At 40.2% G+C, this 23,978-nt stretch overlaps 1 protein-coding gene and 1 pseudogene across 3 annotated transcripts in view; both read right to left on the bottom strand.

Moving 5' to 3' along the window:
* The window catches only part of ZMAT4 (zinc finger matrin-type 4), a 352,855-nt gene that overhangs the window by 99,664 nt on the left and 229,213 nt on the right, over positions 1 to 23,978 (bottom strand). The gene's annotated exons all lie outside the window — the stretch shown is intronic.
* Positions 8,487 to 12,036, bottom strand: LOC309651437 (BAG family molecular chaperone regulator 1 pseudogene; annotated as a pseudogene). Its single transcript, XR_014268721.1, has 2 exons — positions 10,402 to 12,036; positions 8,487 to 8,784 (listed from the first exon to the last, which is right to left on the bottom strand). The product of XR_014268721.1 is annotated as a BAG family molecular chaperone regulator 1 pseudogene (transcript).

Raw genomic sequence — 23,978 nt, forward strand, 5'->3', positions numbered from 1 at the left:
TTCTTTCCAAAGACAACATGATCATGAGCCAGGTGTCAAGGTTAACATCAACATTATAGGTCATACTGATCGTATGTACATATGATAGGACGTGTTGTGAGAGTGGTACTTTAACACTGTGGTCTTCGTCTCAAAAAACCATACCCGAGTCAGATCATGAGGACAGTACCAATTAAGGGGCATTCTCCCAAGTATCTGATCAGTACCCTCAAAACTGTCAAGATCATCAAAAACAAGGAAAGTCTGGGAAACTGTCACAGCTAAGAGGAGCCTAAGGAGACATGATTAATAATTATAATGTAGTATGGAGCTCTGGAACAGAAAAAGGACATTAAGTGAAAATTAAAGAAATCTGGTTAACTATGGACTTCTGTTAATATTAATTTATCTATATTATCTCATTAACTGTGATAAATGTAGCACACAAAGGTAAGACGTTAATAACAGGAAAAACTAGGTATGGTATATATGAAAACTCTCTGTACTATCTTCACTGTTTTTGGTAAATCTAAAACTATTCTGAAATTTTAAAGTTTACTTAAAATATATACAAATAACCAATGGTGATAGGAATGAAAACCATGAATTACTGAGATAAGAAATAACCTAATTTTATTCAACAAAAGTACTTGAAGGGACACCTAAGGTTTTAGGGAAAGCCAGGATATAATATATATGTACTTATGGAAATTAAGTTAGTTTGATAGATTAGCAAGAAGAATGTATACAGCCAAACAGAACATTTAGAAAATCTAGGTTCATTGCAGAAGGACCTTTATTTGGGAAAATAACTGTACAAATGGAGAAAAAAATCAATAGAAGAGAAACTTATGTCCAGTCATATTCTTGATTGGGGAAAATAATTCTCTTTAGCCTAATGGATGAGGTATGGGGAGCCTTAAGATAAAGGTTCTAGAGGAAATGCCCAAGTGAGATGTGATTGGAAAACTTCAAATATGGCAATAAGCTTTCCAGCACTGGGTAGATGTTCACACAAGAGAGGTGAGCTAAGCAAAGTTGAGTGACAACTCATGAGGGGCACACTTTCCATAGAAAACAAAATACATTAAAATCAAAATTACCTTTGAACACCCTTAAATCATAAAGTATAGTATATACCATTGTATGTATACAGCCATATGGAGTAATATGTGTATAGTAATGTAACAGTAACACAAGAGCATAATTTTACAGAGATAATACACATCTCTTACCAACAGAATCCTAATCTTCTGTTAGTTATTCTCACCATGATAGATAATAAGCATCTCCTCCTCTGTAATAAGTTCACACAAAGAGGTATCTCCATTGTAGGTTTAGTTGGGTATTGAATTTTATTCATTCTGAAAACCTCCTCCTTTTAATTGAGTGTTTAATCATTTTATATTTAATGTAACTATTAAGATGGTCAGATTTGAGGCTTCCATTTTCACTACTTATGTTCATCCTATCTATTTTTTGGTTTTCTTCTCCTTTCATGTTTCCTGTGACTTCATTGAATTATTTTAGAAATCCATTTTAATTTATCCACTATCTTTTTTGCTGGTTTCTCTAAGGATTTCCGTACACATACTTTAACTTTTAATTTTATTTAGAATTAATATTGTATCCCTTCCAAAAAAAGTGTAAGAACCTTACATTTCCATTCTTTGTGTTATACTTTTCAGTTTTATTTAACCTACATATGGTGTAGAGACAAAGAAGGACATTTTATAATGTCCTGATAACATAGTCAGTCTACAAATAAAATATAACAATTATTTGTATGCCTAACAATAGAGCCTCAAAAGTATATGAGGCAAAAATTGACAGAATTGAATGAGAAATGGACAATTCAACTATAATAATTGGAGACTTCAATATCCTGCTTTAAATATGGATAGAACAACTAGGCAAAAGGTCAACAACAACAAAAAAAATCAAAGACTGAACAACACTGTAAATCAGTTAATAAGTGAGCTCTACAAAGTTTTAAGATAACAATTAATAATTTAAAAGTATATTTCTAAATACTTGAAATAAATAATCCAAAAAGAAATTAAGAAACAATGCCACTTAAAATTGCATGAAAAATATTAGGAACCAAGATGGTGGAGTAGAAGGACATGCTCTCACTCCCTCTTGCAAGAACACCAGAATCACAACTAGCTGCTGGACAATCATCGACAGGAAGACACTGGAACTCACCAAAAAAGATATCCCACATCCAAAGACAAAGGAAAAGCCACAATGAGATGGTAGGAGGGCACAATCACAGTAAACTCAAATCCCATAACTGCTGGGTGGGTGACTCACAGACTGGAGAACACTTATACCACAGAAGTCTACCCACTGGAGTGAAGGTTCTGAGCCCCACGTCAGGTTCCCAACCCAGGGGTCCGGCAACGGGAGGAGGAATTCCTAGAGCATCAGACTTTGAAGGCTAGTGGGATTTCACTGCAGGACTTTGACAGGACTGGGGGAAACAGAGACTCCACTCTTGGAGGGCACACACAAAGTAGTGTGCACATCAGGACCCAGGGGAAGGAGCAGTGACCCCAAGGGAGACTGAACCAGACCTACCTGTTAGTGCTGGAGGGTCTCCTGCAGAGGTGGGCAGTGGCTGTGGCTCACAGTGGGGACAAGGACACTGGCAGCAGAAGTTCCGAGAAGTACTCCTGAGCATGAGCCCTCCCAGAGTCCACCATTAGCCCCACCAAAGAGCCCAGGTAGTCTCCAGTGTTGGGTTGGCTTAGGCCAAACAACCAACAGGGAGGGAACCCAGCCCCACCCATCAGCACTCAAGCAGATTAAAGTTTTACTGAGCTCTGCCCACCAGAGCAACAGTCAACTCTACCCACCACCAGTCCCTCCCATCAGGAAACATGCACAAGCCTCTTAGATAGCCTCGTCCACCAGAGGGCAGAGAGCAGAAGCAAGAAGAACTACAATCCTGCAGCCTGTGGAACAAAAACCACATTCACAGAAAGATAGACAAGGTGAAAAGGCAGAGGGCTATGTACCAGATGAAGGAACAAGATAAAACCCCAGAAAAACAACTAAATGAAGTGGAGATAGGCAACCTTCCAGAAAAATAATTCAGAATAATGATAGTGAAGATGATCCAGGACCTTGGAATAAGAATGGAGGCAAAGATCGAGAAGATGCAAGAAATGTTTAACAAAGACCTAGAAGAATTAAAGAACAAACAAACAGAGATGAACAATACAATAACTGAAATGAAAAATACACTAGAAGGAATCAATAGCCGAAAAACTGAGGCAGAAGAACGAATAAGTGACCTGGAAGACAGAATGGTGGAATTCACTGCTGCGGAACAGAATAAAGAAAAAAGAATGAAAAGAAATGAAGACAGCCTAAGAGATCTCTGGGACAACATTAAACGCAACAACATTCGCATTATAGGGGTCCCGGGAGGAGAAGAGAGAGAGAAAGGACCCGAGAAAATATTTGAAGAGATTATAGTCGAAAACTTCCCTAACATGGGAAAGGAAATAACCACCTAAGTCCAGGAAGTGCAGAGAGTGCCATACAGGATAAACCCAAGGAGAAACATGCCAAGACACATAGTAATCAAATTGGTAAAAATTAAAGACAAAGAAAAGTTATTGAAAGCAGCAAGGGAAAAATGACAAATAACATACAAGGGAACTCTCATAAGGTTAACAGCTGATTTCTCAGCAGGAACTCTACAAGCCAGAAGGGAGTGGCATGATATACTTAAAGTGATGAAAGGGAAGAACCTACAACCAAGATTAGCCAGCAAGAATCTCATTCAGATTCGATAGCGAAATCAAAAGCTTTACAGACAAGCAAAAGCTAAGAGAATTCAGCACCACCAAACCAGCTCTACAACAAATGCTAAAGGAACTTCTCTAAGTGGGAAACACAAGAAAAGAAAAGGACCTACAAAAACAAACCTGAAACAATTCAGAAAATGGCCATAGGAACATACATATCGATAATTACCTTAAACGTGAATGGATTAAATGCTCCAACCAAAAGACACAGGCTTGCTGAACGGATAAAAAAAAAGACCCATCTATATGCTGTCTACAAGGGACCCACTTCAGATCTAGGGACACATACAGACTGAAAGTGAGGGGATGGAAAAAGATATTCCATGCAAATGGAAATCAAAAGAAAGCTGGAGTAGCAATACTCATATCAGATAAAATAGACTTTAAAATAAAGAATGTTACAAGATACAAGGAAGGACACTACATAATGATCAAGGGATCAATCCAAGAAGAAGATATAACAATTATAAATATATATGCACCCAACATAGGAAAACCTCAATGCATAAGGCAACTGCTAACACTATAAAAGAGGAAATCGACAGTAACACAATAATAGTGGGGGACTTTAACACCTCACTTACACCAATGGACAGATGATCCAAACAGAAAATTAATAAGGAAACACAAGCTTTAAATGACACAATAGACCAGATAGATTTAATTGATATTTATAGGACATTCCATCCAAAAACAGCAGATTACACTTTCTCCTCAAGTGAGCACGGAACATTCTCCAGGATAGATCACATCTTGGGTCACAAATCAAGCCACAGTAAATTTAAGAAAATTAAAATCATATCAAGCATCTTTTCTGACCACAACGCTATGAGATTAGAAATGAATTACAGGGAAAAAAACGTAAACAACACAAATGCATGGAGGCTAAACTATACGTTACTAAATAACCAAGAGATCACTGAAGAAATCAAAGAGGAAATCAAAAAATACCTAGAGACAAATGACAACGAAAACACGACGATCCGAAACCTATGGGATGCAGCAAAAGCAGTTAAGAGGGACATTTATAGCTATACAAGCCTATCTCAAGAAACAAGAAAAATCTCAAATAAACAATCTAACCTTACACCTAAAGGAACTAGAGAAAGAAGAAGAAGCAAAACCCAAAGTTAGCAGAAGGAAAGAAATCATAAAGATCAGAGCAGAAATAAATGAAATAGAAACAAAGAAAACAATAGCAAATATAAATAAAACTAAAAGCTGGTTCTTTGAGAAGATAAACAAAATTGATAAACCACTAGCCAGACTCATCAAGAAAAAGAGGGAGAGGACTCAAATCAATAACATTAGAAATGAAAAAGGAGAAGTTACAACAGACACCGCAGAAATACAGAACATCCTAAGAGACTACTACAAGCAACTCTATGCCAATAAAATGGACAACCTGGAAGAAATGGACAAATTCTTAGAAAGGTGTTATCTTCCAAGACTGAACCAGGAAGAAACAGAAAATATGAACAGACCAATCACAAGTAATGAAATTGAAACTGTGATTAAAAATCTTCCAACAAACAAAAGTCCAGGACCAGATGGCTTCACAGCAGAATTCTATAAAACATTTAGAGAATAGCTAACACCCATCCTTGTCAAACTCTTCCAAAAAATTGTGGAGGAAGGAACACTCCCAAACTCATTCTATGAGGCCACCATCACCCTGATACCAAAACCAGACAAAGATACTACAAAAAAAGAAAATTACAGGCCAGTATCACTGATGAATATAGATGCAAAAATCCTCAACAAAATGCTAGCAAACAGAATCCAACAACACATTAAAAGGATCATACACCATGAACAAGTGGGATTTATCCCAGGGATGCAAGGATTCTTCAATATACATAAATCAATCAATGTGATAAACCATATTAACAAATTGAAGAATAAAAACCATATGATCATCTCAATAGATGCAGAAAAAGCTTTTGACAAAATTCAATGCCCATTTATGATAAAAACTATCCAGAAAGTGGGCACAGAGGGAACCTATCTCAACATAATAATGGCCATATATGACAAACGCACAGCAAACATCATTCTCAATGGTGAAAAACTGAAAGCGTTTCCTCTAAGATTAGGAACAAGACAAGGATGTCCACTCTCACCACTCTTATTCAACATAGTTTTGAAAGTTGATGACTAATAAGGACCCACTGTATAAAAAAATAAATAAAATAAAATTCAAAAATTAAAAAAAAATGCATGAAAAAGAATATTAGGAATAAGCTTAACAAAATGGGTGCAAGACTTGTACACTGAATACTGCAAAATATTATTGAAGGAAATTTTTCAAAGACCTAACTAAATACAACAGATCTTGTATCCATGGATTGGAAGACTTAATATTGTTAAAATGACAATATTCCCCAAATTGAGCAACAGATTCAACACAAGCCCTATCATATCTTAGCTCTCTTTTTTAGAGAAATTGACAAAGTGAATTTCATATGGAAATGGAAGGGGCCTAAAATAGACAAGATAGTCTTGAAAAAGAATAAAGTTGGAGCACTGACACTTCCTGATTTCAAAGTGCTACAGTAATCAAGATTGTTTGGTACTGGAATACAGATAGACATACAGATCAATGGAATAGGATCTGTAGTCCAGAAATTAACCCATACATTTGTAGTCAATTGATTTTCAGAAAGGATGCCAAGACAACTCAATAAGGGAATAGTTTTTTTAAAAAATGTCACTGGGACAACTGGATATGTATGTGCAACAGAATGAAGCTAAAAACCTACCTCAAACCTATAAAAAAATTAACCCAAAAGGGATAAAAGACCTAAATGGAAGAGCTAAAACTTTAAAACCCTTAGAAGAAAAAATTGGGGTAAATTTGTGACAATTGGATTAGGCAATGATTCTTTACATAAGATACCATATATATATATATATATATATATATATATACACACAAACACACACAAATATATATGTACATACACATATAAATTAAACAATCAAAATTAAAAACATTTGTGCTTCAAAGGATACTATTAAGAAACTAAAAAGATAACTGACAGATGGGAGAAAAAAACTGCAAATCATATATCTGATAAGAGTCTAGTATCCAGACTAAATAAAGAACTCTTACAATCCAAAAATAAAAAGACAACTCAATTAAAAACTTGGTAAAAGATATACACAGGTATTTCCCCAAGAATATATGCAAATATCCAATAAACACATGAAAAGATGCTCAATGTCATTAGCCATTAGGAAAAAGTAAATCAAAACCACAGTGGAATACCACTTCACAGCCACTGGAATAGTTTAAATCAAGCAGATAGATATTAATAAGTGTTGACCAGGATGCGGAGAAACTGGAACCCTCATTCATTGTTGGTAGGAATGGAAAATAGCACAGCCAATTTTGAAAACAGGTCTTTAGTTCCTTAAAAAGTTAAATGTAGAGTTACCGTATACCCCAGCAATACCACTCCTAGTTATATACCCAAGGGAACTGAAAACGTATGTTTATACAGAAACTTTTATGTGAATGTTCAAAGTGGTATTATTCATAATAGTCAAAATGTGCAAACAGCCCAAATATCCATCAGTTGCTGACTGGATAAACAGAGGTGATCTATACAAGGGAACATGATTCAGCAATAAAAAGAATGATGTACTGATACATGCTGCAGTATAGACGGACCTTAAAAACAGTATGCTAAGTAAAAAAGCCAGACGCAAAAGACACATATTGTATGATTCTTTTTATACAAAATGTTCAGAATAGGCAAGTTCACAGAGACAGAATGTACATTAGTGGTTGCCAGCAGCTGGGGCAAGGAGAGAATGGGGAATAACTGCTGATGGTACGGGGCTTTATGGGGTGAAGAAACATTCTAAAATTGTGTTCACGGCAGCACAACTTCACGAACACACTAAAAGTCACTGAATTGTATACTTTAAAATGGTGACTCTCATGACGTGTAAATTATGTCTCAATTTTTTTAAAAGAGGAATTAAAAAGAATCATATGTAATTTTTAAAACTTAAGGGAAAAGTAAGCCTGTTATGCTAATCTACATATTTAATATGCCTGGTGATTTTCATTCCGTCTTGAGGATCCGATTTTCCATCTGGTATTTCTGTACAGCCTGAAGAACTTCCATAGCACTTCTTGCAGTGCAGGTCTGCTGGCAACAAACTCTAGTTTTTTGTTTATTTGAAAATGTCTTTGTTACATCTTTATTCTTGAAGAGTATTTTCACTGGTTGACAGGTTTATTTGTTTGTTGTTGTTTTCTTTCCAGGACTTTGAGGAGCTCCCCTGACTTCTGGATTCAATTTGTTTGTTTTAATGAGAAATCAGCTATAATTCATATTGTTGTTGCTCTCTGTGTGATGTGTACATTTTCTTTGGCTGCTTTTAAGATTTTCTCTGTATCTTTTGTTTGCAGCAGTTTGACTATGATGATCTTGGTGACTCCAGGTATGGTTTTCTTCACATTTATCCTACTTACGTACATTTGTTTCTGTCACCTATGTTAGACTTTTTGACATTATCCCATGCACTACTGTGGCATTTTAATTTTTTTAATATATTTTCTCTGTGTTTCTTTAGATTAGGTCATTTCTACTGATATAAATTCAAGTTTGCTGACTCTTTGGTCAAATCCAATTGGTCTTATAGACACATCCAGTAAATTTTTTTTTTCACTCATTCTCCAAATATTTATTGAGCACCTAATATAAACCAGACAATGTGCTTGAAATACACTGTTAACAAGACAAAGAAGCTCCTTAACCCAAGGAACTCACAGTCTAGCATAAAGGCAAATAGTAATCAAATAATCCCACAAATAAATCATCATAGACCATGATAAGTGCTGTTTTTCGTAAAAAGTCATGACAAGCTGTGAAAGGATATCACCTGGGGGCTTGATGTTCTCAGACAGTAGTAGGTGAGGTTTCTCCACGAAGAGACATTTACGTTCTGAAGGATGAACAGGAGTCGCCTAGGACAGGGGTAGGGGGAGGGGAAGGATGGCGTGGAACTGTCCAAGCAGAGGAACAGCGTGTGCAAAGACCCCAGGACGGGACAGGGTACAGAGCACCGAGGGCCTGCACTAGACCGGAGTGGCTGACAGCAGAGAGCAAACAGGAGAGTGGCCCGAGATGAGAAGGGCGCAGGGTAAGGACCTTGGCCTTTATCCCACGAGAAATGGGGGCCATCGAGGTTTTTAAGCAGGGGACTGACATGGTAAGACGTGCACTTCGTGATCACTCAGTCGCTCTGTGGAGGACGAACTGGAGTGGGCCAGAGGGGGAGTGCAGAGGCCAACATGGGAGATAAATAATGAGAGGGTGTGAGCAACCCCACGTCAGGTGGGAGGCAAACTGGTAGAGATTAAGGACATGGGCTCGGAGTCAAGCTGCTCAGTTTGTGTCCTTGCTTTGTCTATGATCTTGAGCAAATTACCTGAGCTCATCTCTAAAACAGGGATAGTATCTGTCTACCTCCTAGAGTGTGTGAGGATTCAATGCCTAATACACCTCCAGAACTTAGAATGGTATCTGGCACACAGGAACCTGCTGTGGCCCAAGGCCACACAGCTACTACCTAGAAACAGATAAATACTGGACTGCTCTGATTAAAGTTGGGGGTGGGTGGGCTGGACCCTGAGCCCCGTCCTCTTGCCCACCCCCCTTACCACTACCTTGTCCCAGGTCCCACCCACGCAGCCCTAAATTCCCGGGACTTCAGTGATGCCCTCTCTGCGAAATAAGGTTGGCCGCACAGTGGCCTGTTGGAAACCTGTCTCCTGGGCACTGTGTGAAAAATGGGGTGACAGCAGCTGACCTGTTTTAAGAGTTCCGGCACGCAGGGCCACTCTCAACTTGATAACATAGCTAGACTAGAACCTCAGAAGGCTTTTGCTTCCCATACTTCATCTGCCAAAAAGAAAAAAAAATTCTAAACACTCTTCTGCTTGCTGACGTCTATATAAACTGTCCTATTTTTAAAATAACAACGAAGGGGGAAAAGGCCACAAAACAGACAAACACAGCCTCGAAGGAACTCGAAGGAAATGTAGATCTCAGAAGGGTACGGTTGACAGAAATGCCTTTGAAGGAACTCCTCAGAAGTTTCCGGTGGCCCTCACCACCTGCCTGCTTTATTATTCACTCTGTCTCCCCCTGACCCAGGAGAACTCTGGTTCTGATCCGGTTTCGAGCAGAGACTTAGACAACTCTGGGTTCTAACCTAAAGATTTGCTTGGGGACAAGGAAGTCCATGGATCAACCACAAGCCCCAATCCAGGAATGGCCCCCTGAGAGCTCACGGCCAGTGGCTGGTCAGGGTCACTGGGGGGCGAAGACAGGGTCTATGAACCCACAACCCAGCCAGCTGTTCCAGAATTAGGTCACAACGAGAGATATTTGGACTCCCTGTGTGCCAAACACCTGTTCTGAACCATTCCCAACATTCCTGACCAGATTCAGAACCTCCTGGTGATTCTGGTTTACACAGATGGGACTATGGGATTGTAAGGGCAAAAAGGCCTCACATATCTGAAGACCAGCATAGCTGATAAACCCGGAACTACCCCAGGACAAATGAGAGCTCTCACCAGCCCAAAGAAAGCATCTGAAGGTCAAAAAAGCCGGGAAGACTTGGGCAGGGGAGGCCCCCTCCAGACAAGGTGGGCTGCTGGACGTCACAGATATACAGAGACGGAATGAGAAACTGACAGGGGCGCTAAGATCGTACAGGCAATACTTGTTCACCGAGAGCGGGTATAAAAGAAGGAAAACTGGCAATCGTCCAGTTGTCCCCAGCAGCCCCGGGGAAGGCGCGTAACTGCTGATCCGGAGAGGGCAGAGCTTGTGGAGCTGTTCTTCGGGGCAGCCCTGCCTTCTCTGCCTCACCTCGGTGAGTCAGGGCCAAGTTTACGACTACAGTCGCTCCGTCTCCTGGCCGATGTTCGGCCCCCCTGCGCCGCACTCAGCTAGGAACGCCTGAATCCTTTTCACCAAACCCTTCCTTTTTCATTCTACTGTCTTTGCAATTTTCGGGCAGAATCAGTGTGTCAATCTCTTCCAAGATATTCGTAAACTGCTCGCCTATGGAGTTTGCAGGGAGCTTCAGCTTGCCAATCCTTGGCCAGAAAACCCTGCTGGATTCCAGTAAGCTCTTTCCTTAACTCCTCCAGTCGGTCAGCTGTCTTCTCCACAGACTTCTGCAAGTCTTTCAACTTCTTTAGTTCAACTTCTTCCTCCCTCGGGACTGTTCTTTTTCCCAGTTAACATGACCCTGCCACCGTTTGGTATTCCAAGCGCTGACAATGGCGTCTCCATTTCCTTCAGAGATCTCCCCTTCAATATGAGTTTCTGAAAAGGCAGCGGGACCCCTGTGGCCTCTGCAACAATGTGGGCCAGGTCTTGGACCATTGGTTCACTACAACCCTCTTGCGGGGTAACTTACAGATCGGGCTGCGCATTGCTGTGGGTGCCGGTCACGCGGAGCCCGGCCGCCGCCTTTTCCTCCCTCCGGGCCGAGCGAGGCCGTGCTTTCCTCTTCACCCGCGGGCTGCGAGCGCAGGCGGCGGCGTCCCTCGTGGATGTCGCACGCCCTCTGGTCCCCCTCCGGACGGCTGATCGCTGGGAGGGAGGCGGACCGCGCTCGGCTGGGGGCACCGACTGGCGCAGCTCCGGGCCCGGCCGAGGGGCGCGCGCAGCCGCGCTCCGCCAGACCCGCCTCCAGTAAATTTTTTTATTTTGAATATTTTGTTTTTCAGATCTAAATTTTCCACTTGATTCTTTTTTGTTCCTGTTGCTGAGTAGATTTTCTATTTCCTGTCTCATTATGACTGTGTTTCCCTCTACATCCTCAGGCATGTCCGTTAGCTGCATCAGCTCAGTGTTAGTCTGCACTGATTGCTTTTTCTCTTAAAAAATGGGTCATATTTTCCTATTTCTTCATAGGCATGTGTATTAACTTGGTATCTTATCTGGACATTGTGAAATGATACACTGTGTAAACTCTGGATTCTCCTATATTCCTCCAAAGAGTACTGATTTTTAAAGAAGGCAGTGAACTTGGCTGAACTCAAACGCTCCCCAGTTGTGTGTGTTGCAGCAGAGGGTGGGGAGTAGCAGTTGAAATGGGTGCTCAGGCCTTTTAGCCTTTGCTAGGGTGTTTGGAGCTCGCCTCTCGGAGGTGTTGCTTAGGTGTCAGGAACAAGTATAGGCAGAGCATAAACACGGAATTTTTTTTTTTTTTTTTAACATCTTTATTGAAGTATAATTGCCTTACAATGGTGTGTTAGCTTCTGCTTTATAACAAAGTGAATCAGTTATACATATACAATATGTTCCCATTTCTCTTCCCTCTTGCATCTCCCTCCCTCCCACCCTCCCCATCCCATCCCTCTAGGTGGTCACAAAGCACCGAGCTGATCTCCCTGTAAACATGGAATTTGAAGCTTCCGCTCTATGGCTTTTCTTTCTTGAGTTTTTCCTCCACTTTCTAGTGCCCTTGTCCCCAGGAGCTCTTTGCTCTGGTTTTCCAGGCCAGTAAGACTGTGGGCTTTTATCTGAGCTTTAGCCACTCAGCTTGATGCTGACCGAGGTCAGCCCTGAGGGAAAAAGCCACGAAAACTGGGAAACTCACTCAATGTTGTTTGTTTCTTCCAAGTATTCAATTCCCTCAAGTTCTCACCTGTTTTTGAATGTTTGTTCTTCATTGCCTTCGGTTACATGAGTTTTATATACTGTCCAGAGTTTATAGTCTTTATCAGTGGGAGGGTTGATCTGACAAGAGTTATCCCACTATTAATGGAATTGGACCCCCATGATTGGGTGCAACAATCGTGAATTCCATTCAAATAGTAACCACACCGGGAGAAACTGAGAGACAATTAGAAACAATATATATGATCAGTAATCACGTATGTATGTGTGGGGACGTGTGTGTGCATGTGTGTTGTAGAGGCCAATGACCACTGACTCCACTGAAGAACTTTTATGTCTAAGGGCTGAAAATTGGAAACTTACAGATGTGCACTTGAAATTGAGGGAAGGCTACAGAACAGAGGTGAGATGAGGGGATGAGTAAGGAGATGAAGTTGGCATTGACCTTTAGGGGTTGACAGAAAATCTCAGGTCTTAGGGGAATAAGTCAGGGTGCCTCCAGAGTTCTAACTGTGTTGGTTTGCTTAGAGCTTCAAGTAGAGATATAGTTTGTTCAGACTCAAGCCAAACAGTAAGAAAAAGCTATTTGCTAAGACTACATACCTGAATCAAGTCTTTACATTGTGGCCCAAGTGCAGAAGCCCATGGGTGGTCAAAAAGAATAGAGAGGGAGCAAAATAAAGCTCTTCCTTATGGGTCCAAAGTAGGGTTAGTTCATCATAAAAACTGGTCTTAGACAATCTGTACCAGATCCTATTCCAGAGGTTCAGCTGTCCACACCCCAAGCACATGGACTTACAATAAAGTGTTCCTCTGTGGTTCAGACGGATGGGATGGAAACTAGATGGAAGGTGATACTAAGGAGACACTGTGGATGACCAGCCCAACACCTTCACTGTATAAGAGAGGAAACTGAGGCCCAGAGAGGTGAAGCGACCCATCAAGATCTCCCAGCTGCTTAACAGAGACAGGACTCAACTCCAGGGTTTCTGTCTCTGAGTCCATTATACCAAACCTTAATGAGTAACCAGGACTTTGTGAAACCACAGCTCCCACCAAAAAAAAGGGTTCGTAGTGAGCGATAGATGCCCCTCTTTCACACGTAACGGCATAAAAACTCAAGACTCTTATTTACAAAACAGCAGTGCTTGATAACTCATTTCAAATCAGTTAACAGTTAGCCAGCTGGTATCAGTGAAAAGCGATGCCACTTCACTGGTCCATTAGCTATTTTAGTAAATGTAACATTGGCATACTTTGCAAAAATAGACTCCAAACTCAAGTTATGGCATATTTTTGTTCATTACCCAGGTCTAAGAACCCACTTAGCTAATGGAGGCATCGTACATACCTTCCAAATAGAAGATCTGTTTTGGTAAATAACGTTTCTACTGGCAGCACACCACCAGCCTCCATATTTCTAAGGAAATCTTTAGTTTTATTATGGTATATGTTTAAATGAAAATGTTTTCTCCAAGATTTTAAGGAAACTTTTCCCATTTCATACAGTAAGGACATGTAAATCATTTGGGAATTTTAAAGACATTTAAAAAATAATGTTAAAATGCTTGTTTTTCCTATTAAGCGTGGAAATTTCCTGAACTCAAGGACCGTGTCTTGTTCATTATTGCATCCCAACATCCAGCATGATAACATATAACACAAACATAATAATCACCTAATAAGGATTCGTTGAACAACCAGTGGATGAATAAATGAAGAGATCTTTCTTTCAAGTGATTCCATTAGAGCAAAGCATCTATAGGATTGACTGTCTCCATTTGCATGTAGCAGTTTCCACCCTGGGCATATAGCCATACAAAGGTTCCAGACACAATTTACCAGGATGCCTACTGCTTCTTCCCTTACATCAACCTCAACTATAAAATCCCCATTTTCTTGAGGAACTGTTCACATGAGATGATAATTGCCAGTAGCAGAAGCTGTTTGAAAAATATATCGAACGTGTAGAACGCACTACGCTTTTGTGGGTGTGTTTTCCTTCCTGTATCTCTATGCGTTTATGTATGCAGGATACACCAGAGATTTTCAGGTAAACAGCTTTTCAAAATATTGCTGTGGACTTCTTGAAGATGTGAGAATGTCTTTTATATTTCAGGGCAATGCCATCTTTATACACCAGGGTTTATCACAATGCTTGTTATATGCTAAGTGCTCATTAAATATTAGTCAAAATAAGATAGTGAACAAAAACATCAGTCAGTAGGCTCTCCTTTGAGTAAACCTGACATTTGTATACCTTAATCTCAGTTCACAATCCACTTTATAGAATCCCATCTATTGCAGAAAATTAGGTCTATCGGTAGCAGCTTTGAAAAAAATCGACACTTATGATTACTTTTTTGCATGGAGTTAAAGCTATAATTTTAGAAACAAAGAAAAGTTTCCCACTTGTTAAAAGACAGGTTTCTCCTGATTTTGCATGTTTTCCCAAAGCATCCCTTATTTTGTTGACTACAAAGCCCAACTAACAGAGCGACTACCAAAGCCCACAGCTATTTAAGTGTCAGCATGGCAGATACGTGTTCCCAGAACCTTAGGAAAACACCGTGCTGAGCTCTTGTAAAATACGATCCCTGTTTTTGGAGCTTAAACTAAACAAGAGAGACCTTCAATCAATACTGAGGAAAAGACTTAGAGCACTGAGGAAGGAAAGCATCTTCACGTGATACTGTCAGCTTCCTCAATGTAGCCAAAATTGGCAACTAAAGAACACTTAAGTGACCTGGATTTTTGGTGGGTGTGTTTTGATGTTGCTTTTGCCCTTTTCTTGGTCAGCATCTCAAAACCAAGGACACTGTTTCCATGTGTCAAATTTAAGGCTGTTTCCAATGTATTAGCCCACTCTGAAATTAGAAATCCGAGCGGCTTTGTAGTTCTCTGTTTGATGAGTTTGCCCACAACGCATAAATGGAGACAGAATGATTCCGTTTGAAAAGCCAAGCTCGTCCATTCTGGAACCTAGTCAATGACGATGAAGAGTTAACCCAGCTTCTTCAGACAGTGTTCCATTCATTCGCTTCATGAAGAGCAATAATGGACCAAAATCTGTCTTGGCTGAAGAAAGAATGGCCCTACAGGATGTAAACAGACTGCCATGAATGTTCATCAGCTACATTTCTTGTTGGATTTGAGAGTGAACAGAAATCTGAGTCATTGCTCATATTACTCATTAAATTTCTATTTTCCCTATGAGTGTTCCCAAGGCCTTGCCAAGGTATCTTTGAGAATTCTAATGCTCTGACTTCTCTTCATTTGGCCGACGTGGGGAAGTCTGCTGACCAGTGCAAAGAGAAATACGTGTATCTTTCACTGGTCCCATTTCTTCCTTCCCCCTGCTGGACCTTGGGCCCCTCCAGGCCTTCGCACTGCATCAATTCTATCCAGTCTCCTGGCCTCCTGAATCCCCCCATTACAATCCATCACAGAGTTATCCCCCTAAAGCACAGATAAGACCGGTCATCATCCTACTCAAAAAAAACAAAAAAACAAAAAATGTCAGTGGCTATCAAATAAAGTTCAGCTTTGCCTGACATGTAAGGCTATTTATAATTTGGTTCGGATCTGTCTTCTCAGCTTTATGTCACTAACTCCAGTGAACTGGATTGCTAATCGTGCTCATACTTCTGCCATCTCTCTACACTTTTAGTCATGCTGAGCCCTCTTCTCTAAAGAAACTGGTCATCAGTTTCCACGTGTCCTGTTGCTAACTCCAGGTTGGAAGTCATTGTATCCCTACTTTCAATTCCCAAAGCATCATGCTGGAGTGGCTTTTAAGCTCTGATTTTATTTTTTCATATTTTGTGTTATACTTATTTCAATAAATGTATTATTTTGCTCTCCCTGCTCTCCTCAAGACTTTAAATGCTTTGAGATTGGACGATGAGTCAGACATTTCAATATTCTGTAAATCTTTAGGCACAGAGCCTGGTATATAATAGATACTTAGTGAGTATGAGTGAGTGAATGAATGAAAATGATCTCTTCCATATCACCCTATTTTCCCACTCCAGTAAAATGACAGGAACACGAGCCATTTAAGCAGTTTAATTATCTAACCCCAAATATGGGCTCTGAACATCAGACCAAGTCTACATGCAACAGCTGAGGTGTCAAAACACATTAAAAATAATAATGCAAAAACAACCAGGTGTAAGCTAAGCTGAGCATTTTCTTCTGGCACCTCTTCCCCTACCATTCAATTGTTCTATAATTATCATATCTGCTTAAAGGTCCTATTTTCTGCTGATTCTCAACTAGATAAAATACATACAGCTTTCAGAGATTGAAAATATTCCTATAAGGAATGAACTAAGGCTTTTGTTTTTAACTTATTAAATGGAATAAAAATACACCTTACTTGACATAGTAATTTTTTATCAAGTATTCAGCACTGGGAAATGTTCAATCATCCGTTTGAGACCCATAATTCTGAGTGCACCAGAAAAACTGGAGTTGGTTAATAGGAGTGAGACCACTCAAATCCTGGGCATCCATTCAGGACCTTCCATCAATGATACGTTGTTTTGCACACTGTAGGTGATACAAAGAATAAGAAGGTATGGACCCTGCCCTCCAGAAACTTTGACAAGACCACGACTGGGTTAAAAGTATCAGGACAGATAACACCAGATGCCCAGCCCTGGGATTCGTGCTTCAGCAGAAGGTTCTGACGGTATCTGGGCATGCAGTTAAGAGTCAATCATAGGCAGGCCCTGCCTGTACATGGAAGGTGCAGCTGTCAAGGGCTCTGGAGGACCAACTGTCCACCAAATTCTGTTGAATTCACATCCAATTTGTTCCTCATTTTTTCCCTTTACTGATATTCCTGCTGCAACTACTTTATTTAGCTCAAGTTGGCATAATTTCTCACTGGATTAAATTAGTAGCCTCCCAATAATCTCCCTGCCTCCCATCCAGTTCCCTTCTAATCCAGCCTCCATTGCTGTCTGTAGACATCTCTTTCAAAAATACAAATATCAACATGTAACTTTCCTGCCAAAAATCTTTAAGTTACTCCCCATAACCTTCAGGGTTCAGTGGAAGTATTCAACTGCTGCCATGATCTGACTGTTTCTCGAGGTGCTTCTCCCATTAACCCCAAAAGTGGCCTTAAGCTCCAGCCATCCCACACAGTTCCCCCGGGGGGCGCTGCTGGCCCCCCAGCTCGCAGACCTTTGCGTGGGGTCTGTCCTCAGCCTGCAGTGTGGTCCCACTCAGCTGCCTGACCTGCACATCTTCCAGTGCCCTTCAAGGTTCACCCGACGCCTCTGATCGCACCATCGGGGAGTTCCACCTCCATTCCCACGCCCACTGTCACCTTCACAGGGCTCTTTTACTTGCTCACTTAAACAAGGCTCAATTCAGTGGCCAGAATTCTCTGTTCTGAAATGAAGACTTCAATGGGGATTTGGTAGGTCCATTTTCCTGGGAATAAACTGCCCAAACATGCCTGTATGCACCTAATGCATCTCTTTCTAACTCCCCTGCTCTCTTTCAGGAACCGACATGCTCTTCCCGAGCTTGGTTTCCTCCCCAAGACTGTCAAGAAATTTCAGTTCTCCCCCCATGCCCCCCACTCCCCCAAAACTATTAAAGAGACCTTGGTCAGTGTGACTTTCATACTAAAGGAACTCCAGAGCTTTTTCTTAGTCCTGAAAACCATGAATGAATGATGGACCTCTGGCCAGAAAGGGCTGCTACCCTAAAAACCTGCTTGTGATTTGAGAAATGTAGCCCTGAACAAAGGAAGCAGGTAAAGGGTGCGTCCCCAGGAATGACAGGAGCAGGACCTGCTCTTGGACAGAGGGAAGAGCCGGTGACCCAGAATGGAAATGAACTAAGCCCTAAAGTAGAGAAAAGGTGGAACATTGGGATTCACAAATAAAATGAGATGCAAACACCTGGGTGCACTTAGAATAAATCACAACTTCTTCCCATGACCTATTAAGATCTATGCAGTGTGACCTCATGTAGGTCACAATCTCACTTTTTACCTCTCTCCTCTCATTAGCTTCAGGCCCTCTGCCCACCACAGGGCCTTTGCACCTGCCAGCACCTCTGCTTGAAGGGGCAGGTGCTTCGTGTCTGGATCCTTCAGGTCACAGTTCAAAATGTCAGCTTCTCTGAGTGGTTGTCACTAACTTTCCCATTTAAAGGAACACACCTCCCATTAGCACTTGTCACAGGGTTAATGTATTTTGCTTGTTTATTTCCTACTTCTTCTCGATAGGAACCTTCTCTTCTCATTCACTGTAGAATCTCCAGCACTTTGTGCTTGGTACCAGGTAGGAGTTCAATGTTAGTGGAATGAAGTGGAAAATAAATGAAAAAATCAAAGAAGGCATCAAAGAGGAAATACACCAACACATAACAAGCTTTCTGTTTCTAAAATCTTGACCTCGAGTCACCTGATCAGAATTTCTGTTTCTATCATCTCACAGGGAGATTAGGAGCCCACGAGCAAACTGTTAACTCCAATTAATTTGCTCCGCAAAACTTTGGAATCCCCAAGCGTATTGGAGTGGCCATGTCTTAAGGGAAAATGGTTGTCAGATGAAGGAAGGATTGTTGAAAACTCAAATGGAGATTCTCAAGCAACCTTCACCTGGGAAAGTGTGCCCTGTCTTTGCCGATTCCCGCTGTCACATCCATCAAGTCTTGGGCAGAGGACCTCAGAGAAACTATTTTCTGTTGACCTGGTTCTCATGAGAATAGGCAGAAATCTCTATCAGATTTTTTTAATGAAATCCTTGACTTGTGTTTATTGCATACATGAATGCCTCCTGTGGATAAGATGTTTTCCACTCCAAAGTCTACAAAGGGTATGACAGCACAGTATTTGTCACATGGGTCGGGTATCCACCTGCATTCTGATTGTGGTGGTTTAAAAATGTCCACGTGTTCTCTGGTAGTCCCTCTTCAAAGGTGGAGTTGAATTCCCAACCACCCCTTGAATAGGGACTGGCATTGACTTCTAACCAACAGAAAGTGATGGAAGCGAGGCCACGTGACCTTGGAGCATCCTAAAAAGGATGGCTTTCACCTGAGGCTCTGTGGGAAGCCAGGGTCCACAACACAAGCACCTTCAAAACTCCTGGGAGAGGCCCACGAGGAGAAAAACAAAGGCCTCCTACCAACATATGAGTGACTCACATTTTCTTTCTTCTTTTATTTGGCTTTTGAAATTGACATTCCACTCTCCCCACTCTCTCCTTGGATACAGTTACGTAAGTTTTGACAAACAAACTCATACAGCCACGAAGCCATATCAAGGTCCAGACAAGTTCCACAACCCCCCAAATGCCCTCTTACGGCCCCACTGTAGCCAACCCCTTCCCCTCACCCCCAATGACCGGAAACCACTACTCTGTTTTCCAGAATGGAATGAGCCACCTTTAGAAGTAGAACTGCAGCCCAGGCTGACATCTCAGGTGCAAAGTGATAAGAAACCTCAAGCCAGAATCACCTAGCCAAGCCACTCCCAAATTCCTCCCTGGAAACTTTGAGAGATAATAAATGTTTACCATTTTTTAAGCCACTAAGTTTTGGGGTAATTGTCACACAGCAATAGTTGCACCTGTTGCCTTTGGAAACTGTTCATTTTTTAACGTAGAGTGCCTTTCCTTCCTTGGTCTTGGAGAAGCCCCAGTGCCCAAGTCCCCCGCACAGGTACCTTAGGTGACCTGAAGGTGGAGGAGGGTCACTGAATGATATGACCAAGCTCTCTACTGCCTGCCATGTGGGCAAAGGCCAAACTAATATTAAGTGGAACCCACTATCATCTGAAAGTCCACAGCAGAAATAATTCAAAAAGTAAATCTCTCTCACTCCAGTGTTCTGCCTGTTTTGAGGAAAGTCTGCTCATTCTCACTGACATACCACTTTTATGATTTGAAGTCCTAGGTACGCTTCCTGCAGCCCCTGGAAATGATTCCCCATTCCCTCCAATAAAGGCCTAAGCTGCATTACAGAGGGAGTCATCAATTCTAGCAGCCTCTCTAGAAATAGCTTTCTCTTCACAGAATTTTGCTTCTCAATCCCAGGCTCCCGGGAAAAGTGAATATGATTTCTTTGCCTTTTCTAGATTCTCTCTAACTGAGATGGAGTCATGAAGGTGGGGAAAACTCTATTATTGAAGTATAGGATGTACCCTGTAAATCATTCGTTCCCAGAAAGCTGAGAGTTGAACTGTGCCCGTTCTATACTTGAATTCAAAGAGAGTTTTATACTAAAATATATGTAAGTTCCCAAACTTAACTGTTTGGAAACAAAAGAGTTAATCATCAGAGTTCTAGTTAGTCGATGAGGAGTCACTGGAAATGGATGCACCTCCAATCAGGAGCCATAACTTAGAAGGGGACAGTCACCCCACTTCTCTGGGCCCCAGAACCCTGCTCTGTAAAAACAAGGGGCAGAATTCATGATGTTTGATGTCCTTTCCAGCACTGTCTGCATCTGACGCTCAGAAACGTTATGAAATTTTCAAATGGATTCTTTTGCTCTGTTTTCGTTTCCTCCGAAACAATGAAATAACTGTGCATTTTCTCATCCTAACACTTTTAAAAGACTAAATAATAAAGGTCTGCAAAATGAATATTCTATTTTCACTGAGCTCTAAATTCATAATTTATACTCTCCCTGTTTCTAAATAAGAAATTGCCTTATATCTGTGTCTTATGCTAGCAAGAAGAAATTAAACTACAAAGAAAACCTCTAAAGCACGTTCTGTCCATTGGATTTTATAATTCTATAATTCAATAACTTCCTTTGCTTTCTACATTGGACTCCATGTTCAGAAAGAGGTGGCCGTTTCTCTTATTAAGCTAAAACTTGGAAGTAGACACAGAGGTCATCTATTTTCTGGAACAAATATCACTAAACTTGAGTCAGGAACCAGATTATTCATATTAATAACTATTTAGGCCAATCCCATTTAAAATCCCTTGTTAATCTACAAGAATAATTTCCTTTTTAAAAATTTGATTTGCCACTTGAAGCAAAGGAAGGCCAGAGAGTTCTGTAGAGTTTCCAATGACTAAATAGTGTGGATACCAAAAAAATACAAAAGGTACAAGGTTTTTTGGTGCTATTAAATTATATACAAATAATAGGTAGAAAGTTATGTGTAGGTCACCGGAATCAAGGTCAATGTATAAAAATTAATTGTATTTTCTATATGACAGTAAAAAACACATAAAAATGAAGTTTCAAAAAATATAATTTATAATAGTGTTAAAGAGCACAAAGTACTCAAGGATACATTCAATTAATAATGTGTAAAATCTTTACACTGAAAACTACGTAATAGTGCTGATAGAACTTAAAGAAACAAGTAAATAGGGAGATATATGATGAAAATAGGGAGATATATGATGTTCATGGACTGTAAGATTCAATATTGTGAGTCATTTAAATAAATCTCCCCAAATTGATCTATAGATTAAATGAAGTCCCATTCGGTATTCCACCAAACTTTCTACGTAGAGACTGAAAAACTGATTCTAAAATTTATATAGAAATGTGAAGGATTTAGAACAGCCAAACAATCTTGAGAAAAAAGAACAAAGCTGGAGAACTTGCACTACCTAATATCAAAACTTCTCTAATGCTATAAATAAATACAGTGTGGTGCTGGCATAAAGATAGACAAATAAATCAATGGAACACAATAGGTTGTATAGAAATATACTCACACACAATCAATAGATTTTCAAAAGAGGCGCCAAGATAATCCAATGAGGAAAAAAAAATAATTTCAACAAATTTGCTGCAACAACTGGGTAAATATCTAAAAACAAAATGAATTTCAACCCCTTCCTCACACCATACACAAAAATTAATTTGAGATACATCATAATCCTAGATATAAAAGCTAAAATTATGAAACTTGTAGAAGAAAATATACAAGATTATCTTTGATCATGAGTGTAGGCAAAGATTTTTTAGATGGGACACAAAAAGCAATGATTATGAAAGAAAATAAAGAGAAATTATACTTTCATAATTCAATAGTGTCTGCTTACCAGACATTATTTAAGAAAATGAAGAGCCAAGTCATAGTCTAGGAGAAAATATTCACAATGGGTATACCTGACAAAGGATTTGTATCTATAATATATGAAAACCTTCTACCTATTACTAAACAATAAGGTATGGTACTGGCACAAAAACAGAAATATAGATCAATGGAACAGGATAGAAAGGCCAGAGATAAACCCACACACATATGGTCACCTTATCTTTGATAAAGGAGGCAAGAGTATACAATGGAGAAAAGACAGCCTCCTCAATAAGAGGTGCTGGGAAAACTGGACAGCTACATGTAAAAGAATGAAATTAGAACACTCCCTAACACTATACACAAAAATAAACTCAAAATGGATCAGAGACCTAAATGTAAGGCCAGACACTATAAAACTCTTAGAGGAAAACATAGGCAGAACACTCTATGACATAAATCACAGCAAGATCCTTTTTGACCCACCTCCAAGAGAAATAGACATAAAAACAAAAATAAACAAATGGGACCCAATGAAACTTAAAAGCTTTTGCACAGCAAAGGAAACCATAAACAAGATGAAAAGACAACCCTCAGAATGGGAGAAAATATTTGCAAATGAAGCAACTGACAAAGGATAAATCTCCAAAATTTACAAGCAGCTCATGGAGCTCAATATCAAAAACACAAACAACCCAATCCAAAAATGGGCAGAAGACCTAAATAGACATTTCTCCAAAGAAGATATACAGATTGCCCACAAACACATGAAAGGATGCTCAACATCACTAATCATTAGAGAAATGCAAATCAAAGCTACAATGAGGTATCACCTCACACCGGCCAGAATGGCCATCATCAAAAAATCTAGAAACAATAAATGCTGGAGAGGGTGTGGAGAAAAAGGAACCCTCTTGCACTGTTGGTGGGAATGTAAACTGATACAGCCATTATGGAGAACAGTATAGAGGGTCCTTAAAAAACTAAAAATAGAACTACCATATAACCCAGCAATCCCACTACTGGGCATATACCCTGAGAAAACCATAATTCAAAAAGAGTCATGTACAACAATGTTCATTGCAGCACTATTTACAATAGCCAGGACATGGAAGCAACGTAAGTGTCCATCGACAGATGAATGGATAAAGAAGATGTGGCACATATATACAATGGAATATTACGCAGCCATAAAAAGAAACGAAATTGAGTTATTTGTAGTGAGGTGGATGGACCTAGAGTCTGTCATACAGAGTGAAGTAAGCCAGAAAGCAAAAAAAAAATACCGTATGCTAACACATATATATGGAATCTAAAAAAAAAAAAGAAATGGTTCTGAAAAACCTAGGGGCAGGACAGGAATAAAGATGCAGATGTAGAGAATGGACTTGAGGATACTGGGAGGGGGAAGGGTAAGCTCGGATGAAGTTAGAGAGTGGCATGGACATATATACACTACCAAATGTAAAATAGATAGCTAGTGGGAAGCAGCCA

The sequence above is a fragment of the Balaenoptera physalus genome (assembly GCF_965194825.1).
Source record: "Balaenoptera physalus genome assembly, chromosome: 21".
In the NCBI taxonomy this organism is placed as follows: Eukaryota; Metazoa; Chordata; class Mammalia; order Artiodactyla; family Balaenopteridae; genus Balaenoptera; species Balaenoptera physalus.